Genomic DNA, 6,098 nt, shown 5'->3' with positions numbered 1-6,098 from the left:
CAGGGATGAGGGCAAGATTTCACGCATCAATTGTATTTTGTGTAGCGATGGCTCTTGCTTGGCTTATTTGCTGCACTTGCAGAGAAATCATCGGGGAGCAGCAGCAGGAGGAGAAACTAGCAGACGTGGATTAACAGTCCTCAGCTTTCTGCCTTCCACGTAACTGGCTGTGAGTAAGCGGTCGGTGCTTCGAATTCCTCATCTGTTCTTGCTCCAGTTTTGTTCCTGGTCGGGTACATGGCTCTGTGGGGTTAAGAGGAGGGAAAGGCACAAGTCTCCTGTGCAGAGTGGCTGTTTTGAGTGTACGTGCAACAGGCTGCTTTCTAGTTGTGGTCCTGAAGGTGTAACGGAAGAAGGGTTATGGGTGGAGGTCTGGGGTGCGGTAAATGGGAGAAGAACTTATGTGTTGTTGCCAACTGAGATGCTAACTCGTTTGTTTCTCCTCCACCCCCTTGTGCTGGGTTCAGGACCAAGAGAAAAGAAGTGGAGGGTCAGCGTCGGCTCACCTCATGTTACGGAAAGCGAGTGAGAGCGACGAGATTGCAAGCATTTTGGATGCCAGGCAACAGCCGTCCAGCTGGGAGCGGAGCAGCCGCCACTGTCAATGAGATAAGTATCTGTTTTGGTGATTGCTCTGCTCACTGCCCACCTGAATCCAGATACAAATGCCCCATTAGCTGGGACTGGGTTTGTAACAAAATATTCCTGACTAGGTGTGGTTCTGAAGGAGACAAGGTCCCCATTTTCAGGGGCTGCTCATTTCTTTGTTCACAAGCGCTGTGTCCTCTGCAGAAAAAGTTGGATCCAGGAGGTTGATTCCAGGTGGCGAGTTGCTTGCCTTCCTCCTGTGTTTTTTTTCTCTCTCTCTCTCTCTCTCTCTCTTCTCCAGTACGTTGGCCAACACACATCCTTTCTCTTTCTGTCCTTGCTTTTCCTTGTGCTGTCTCCCTTCGTACGACACGAGCACGTGTGCTCGGTGTGCATCCCCACAGGGTAGGTCTCGGGGGCCATGATGAAGTAGGAGGGGACGAAAATTGTGCAAGGTAGCGGGCGTGGGAGTGGAGGGGTGACTGTCAGTGTTAACTTGGTCTCTGTTCATCAAGTGGGGTAGATGTAGATGGGCTGGAAGAAGGAGGCAGGGATGAGGGCAAGATTTCAAGCATCAGTAGAGATGTGTGTAGTGATGGCTCATGCTTGGCTTTTGCAGATCCATTTCCAGAGGAATTTCCCAGGAGCCGTAGCCGGAGGAGAGGTTGGCAGATGTGGACATGAGGAAACTGAACATCCTTCTGAGCAGACACGAACAGTCCTTGGCTTTCTGCTTCCCACATAACTGGCTGTGAGTTAGCTGTCGGTGCTTTGAATTCCTCATCTGTTCTTGCTGTACTTTTCTTCACATGCCATGTGCTTCCTCGTTGGGCATGAGGCTCTTTGGCATTAAGGTGGGGGAAGGGCCAAGAGTCTCCTGAGCAAAGTGACTATTTTGGGTTACAATGGGTCCCTTCTAGTTGCAGGTGTAAAGTAGTGATGGGAGATGGGTTGAGGGCAGAACCGTGGGATATAGGAGCTGTAAAATGAAGAGACTACGTGACATTGCAGACGGAGATGCTGTTTTCTTTTTTTGCTTTTCTCCCCTCTGCTGGGTTTAGTACCAAGGAAAAAGAAGTCACACGTCGGAGTCTACTGCCCTCATGCGATGGCAAATGAGTGAGAGCAGCGAGCCTGTGAGCATTGTTCATGCCAGGCAAGAGCCGTCCATCTGGGAGCCGAGCAGAGGCCACTGTCACTGAGAAGTGTCTGGTTTGGTGATTGCTCTGCTCACAGCTCAGCTCCTGGTAGGGACACCCCATTAGCAAGGTCTGGGTTTGTAAGAAAAGGTTCCTAACTAGTGGTTATGAAGGAGACAAGGTCCCCATTTTCAAGGACTTGGTCATTTCTCTGGCCAGGAGGGGTGTGTCCTCTGCAGCAGAAGGTTTGATCCAGGGGGAAGACTCCAGCTCTTGAGTTTCTTGACTCCCTCCCATGTTTTTTTCTCCTCTCTCTCTCCTCTAATGTGTTGGCCAACACACACTCTGTCTGTCTGTCTCTGTCCTTGCTTCTTCTTGTGCTGTCTCCCTTCATAGGACACGGATAGGAGTGCTAGGTGTGCATCCCCACAGGCTAGATCTCGGGAGCTATGAACAAATAGGAGGAGATGAAAATCATGCAGGGTATTGGGCGCTAGAGTGGAGCGGTGTCTGTGGATGTTGACTCAGTCTCTGTTCATCGAGTCGAGCGGATGTAGATGGGATGGGAGAGGGAAGCAGGGATGAGGGCAAGATTAAATGCACCAGTAGTGCTGTGTGTAGTGATGGTACTTACTTGACTTTATTAGTTTGCAGAGGAATCATCCAGGAGCCCTCACTGAACGAGAATATGCAGAAGTGGATGTGAGCAGCCTGGACATCTTTCTAAGGAGACCTCAACAGTCCTCAGGTTTCTGCCTTCTGCCTAACTGGCTGTGAGTAAGCAGTGAGTGCTTGGAATTTTTGTACTCACTGTAATTTTCTTCATAGGCCATTTCCTTCCTTGTTTGGTATGGGGCACTGTGGGATTAAGGCTGGGGAAGAGACCAGAGTCATACTTGCCAACTTTCACTGGGTAGATAAGAACCCTGAATTCACAATATTCCAAAAATCAAGCTAATCCTCTTTCAAATAAGGCCAAAACAAGCCAATTCCTAAGAACCCCAGCACTCAATGACTAGATCTCTCCTGGCGTGCAGTCTGGGAATGTGGTGGGTCCGCTGTGCACCCTTGACTCTCTCTCCCCCCTTTGCCCCTGCTTGCCAGAAGCAGCAAGCTACAACGAGCAGTAAGCTACAGGCCAAAACCAAGCCCGATTTGTATGTTTTATTTTCCCCCTTGAGATTTGGTGTGTGTGTGACCAGAGTCTGCTGTGCAAAGTGACTATTTCGGGTGTCGTTGTAAGGGGTGCTTTCTACTTGCAGTCCTACCGGTGTAATGGGAATAGGGTTGAGGGCGGAGCCCCACTGTGTGCTGGAGGGGAAAATAAGAGCCTACCCAAAGTTGCTGACTGAAAGGATAACTGATTTGTATTTCCCCCTTGTGCTGGGTTTAGTAGCAAGAGAAAAGAAGTCACAGGCCAGAGTCTACTGCCCTCGTGCAATGGAAAGAGAGCAAGAGCGATGAGTCTGCAAGCGTTGTTGATGCGACGCAGAAGGCGTGCATCTGGGAGCGGAACCGCCACCACTCTCAATGAGATAAGTGTCGTCTTCGGTGATCGCTCTGCTCAAGGCCCATCTTGCTCCTGGTAGGGACGCCCCGTTAGCTGGGGCTGGGTTTATAAGAAAAGGTTCCTGACTAGTTGTGGTTACAAGGGAGACGATGTCCCCATTTTCAGGGGCTGCTCATGTCTCTGGCTAGGACCAGTGTGTCCTCCGCAGCATATTAGATCCAGGGGGATGACTCCAGCTGGTGAGTTTCTTGACTCCCTCCCATGTTTTTCTCTCTCTCTCCTCTAATGTGTTGGCCAACACACACTCTGTCTGTCTGTCTCTCACTCTCTCTCTGTCCTTGCCTCTTCTTGTGCTGTTTTCCTTCGTAGGACACGGGCAGGTGTGTTAGGTGTGCATCTCCACAGGCTAGGTCTTTTGAGCAATGAACAAGTAGGGGACCGAAATGATGCAGGGCAGTGGGCGCTAGAGTGAAGCGGTGACTGTGGGTGTTGACTGAGTCTCTGCTCTAGTGGGGCTGATGTGGGAGGCAGGGATGAGGGCAAGATTTCACACACCAATTGAATTTTTTGTAGTGAGGGATCTTGATTGGCTTATTTGCTGCATTTGTAGAGGAATTGTCCTGGAGCAGCAGCCGGAGGAGAAATTGGCAGACATGTGCCTGTGAGGAGCCTGGACATTCTTCTAAGGAGACATGAACAGTCCTCAGCTTTCTGCCTCGTGCATAACTGGCTGTGGGTAAGTGGTCAGTGCTTGGAATTCCTCATCTGTACTTGCTGTGATTTTCTTCAGACTTTGTTTGCTTCCTTGTTGGGTGTGGGGCTCTTTGGGATTAAGGCTGGGGAAGGGACCAGAGTCACAATTGCTAACTTTCACTGGGGAAATAAGCACCCCGACTTTGACAATAAGCCAAAAATCAAGATAAACCCATTTGAAAACAAGGCCAAAACAAGCCAATCCCTAAGAACCCCAACACTCAATGACTAGATCTCCCCTGGCGTGCAGCCTGGGACTGTGGTGGGCCCGCTGTCCACCTCAACTAGCCGTCCCCTTTGCTCCTCCTTGTCCGTGCTTGCTGGAAGCAAAAAGCTACAAGAAGCAATAAATTACAAGGGAAAAAGAAGCACAATTTCTACGTGTTTTCCCCACAGGTTTGGTGTGTCTGACCAGAGTCATCTGTGCAGAGTGACTATTTCAGGTGTCATAGCAAGGGGTGCTTTCTACTTGTAGTCATAAAGGCATGATGGGAGGAGGGTTCAGGGCAGAACCCCACCATGTGGGAGAGGCAAAAAGAAGCGGCTACCCAACATTGCCAATTGAGATGGTGACTGACTTGTTTTTCCGCTGGATTTAGTACCAAGGGAAAAGAAGTGACAAGTCAGAGTCTACTGCCCTCATGCGATGGAAAGCGAGCGAGAGTGATGGGACTGCGAGAATTATTGATGCCTTGAAAAAGCCGTCCAACTGGGAATGGAACAGTCATCACTGTCAATGAGATAAGTGTCTGTTTTGGTGATTGCTCTGCTCATGGCCCACCTTGCTCCTGAAAGGGATGCCCCGTTTGCTGAGGCTGTGTTTGTAAGAAAAGGTTCCTGACTAGCTGTGGCTTTGAGAGAGAGAGAAGATCCCCATTTTTAGGGGCTGCTCAGTTTTCTGGCCAGGAGCAGTGTGTCCTACGCAGCAGAAGGTTGCATCTAGGACAATGAGTCCAGGTGGTGAATTGCTTGCCTTCCTCTCGTGTTTCTCTCTCTCTCTCTCTCCTCTAGTGTGTTGGCCAACACTCTTTCTCAATCTGTCCTTGCTTTTCCTTGTGCTGTCTCCCTTCTTAGGATATCGGCAGGCGAGCTAGGTGTGCACCCCCACAGATTGTGTCTTGGGAGCCATAAAGAAGTAGGAGGGGACAAAATCATGCGGGGCAGTCGGTGCGAGACTGGAGCGGTGACTGTTGGTGTTGTGGGGCTAAGACAGATGGAAAGCGACGCAGGGAAGAGGGGCTTAATTGGGCTCTATGTAGTGCAGGAGTTCTCAAACTGGAGTTTAGGTCCCGTCAGGGGGCCGCAAGGTTGTTATTTGGGGGGTTGTGAAATGTCATCCTCCATCCTAAACATCACTTTGCTTCCAGCATTTATAATGGTGTTGAATATACAAAAAGTGTTTTTAATTTATAAGGGGAGGGTCACACTCAGAAGCTTTCTATGTAAAAGGGATCATCAGTACAAAGGGTTGAGAACCACTGGTGTAGTGATAGTTCTTGCTTGCCTTTATTAGTTTGCAGAGGAATTGTGCAGGAGAAGAAGCTGGCAGAAGTGGACCTGAACTGCCTGGACATTCTTCTAAGGAGACATGAACAATCCTCAGCTTTCTGCATTCTGGATAACTGGCTATGAGTAAGAAGTCAGTGTTTTCAATTCCTTATCTGTACTCACTCTTGTTTCCTTCATAGGCCGTGTGCTTCCTCGTTGGGTACGAGGCTCTTTGGGATTAAGGCTGGGGAAGGGACAAGAGTCTCCTGAGCAAAGTGACTATTTTGGGTGCAGTTAAAATGGGTCCCTTCTAGTTGCAGCTGTAAAGTAGTAATGGGAGATGGGTTGAGGGCGGAGCTGTGGGATACGGGAGATGTGAAATGAAGAGACTACGTGATATTGCAGACAGAGATGGTAATTTTATTTTTTTTCTTCCTTTTACTTCTTCCTTGGTACTAAACCCAGCAGTCACACATCAGAGTCTACTGTCCTCATGCGATGGAAAGTGAGTGAGAGCAGCGAGCCTGTGAGCATTGTTCAGGCCAGGCAACAGCCGTCAATGTGGGGGTCGAACAGACGCCACTGTCAGTGAGATAAGTGTCTGTTTTGCTGAGGGTTCT

General features: G+C 49.5%; 1 long non-coding RNA gene across 2 annotated transcripts; it reads left to right on the top strand.

Moving 5' to 3' along the window:
• The first annotated feature begins 843 nt into the window (after positions 1-843).
• Positions 844-4,649, top strand: LOC123348547. 2 transcript variants are annotated; one of them, XR_006573210.1, is made up of 4 exons: positions 844-1,339; positions 2,375-2,500; positions 3,121-3,973; positions 4,590-4,649. It is a non-coding gene; the product is annotated as an uncharacterized LOC123348547 (long non-coding RNA). The 2 variants fall into 2 exon arrangements; XR_006573209.1 differs by lacking the exon at positions 844-1,339 and having other exon boundaries at positions 2,323-2,500.
• Positions 4,650-6,098: the final 1,449 nt, after the last annotated feature.

Source organism: Mauremys mutica, chromosome 13, assembly GCF_020497125.1.
Source record: "Mauremys mutica isolate MM-2020 ecotype Southern chromosome 13, ASM2049712v1, whole genome shotgun sequence".
Classification (NCBI taxonomy): Eukaryota; Metazoa; Chordata; order Testudines; family Geoemydidae; genus Mauremys; species Mauremys mutica.
This window is presented reverse-complemented; position numbering and strand designations above follow the sequence as displayed.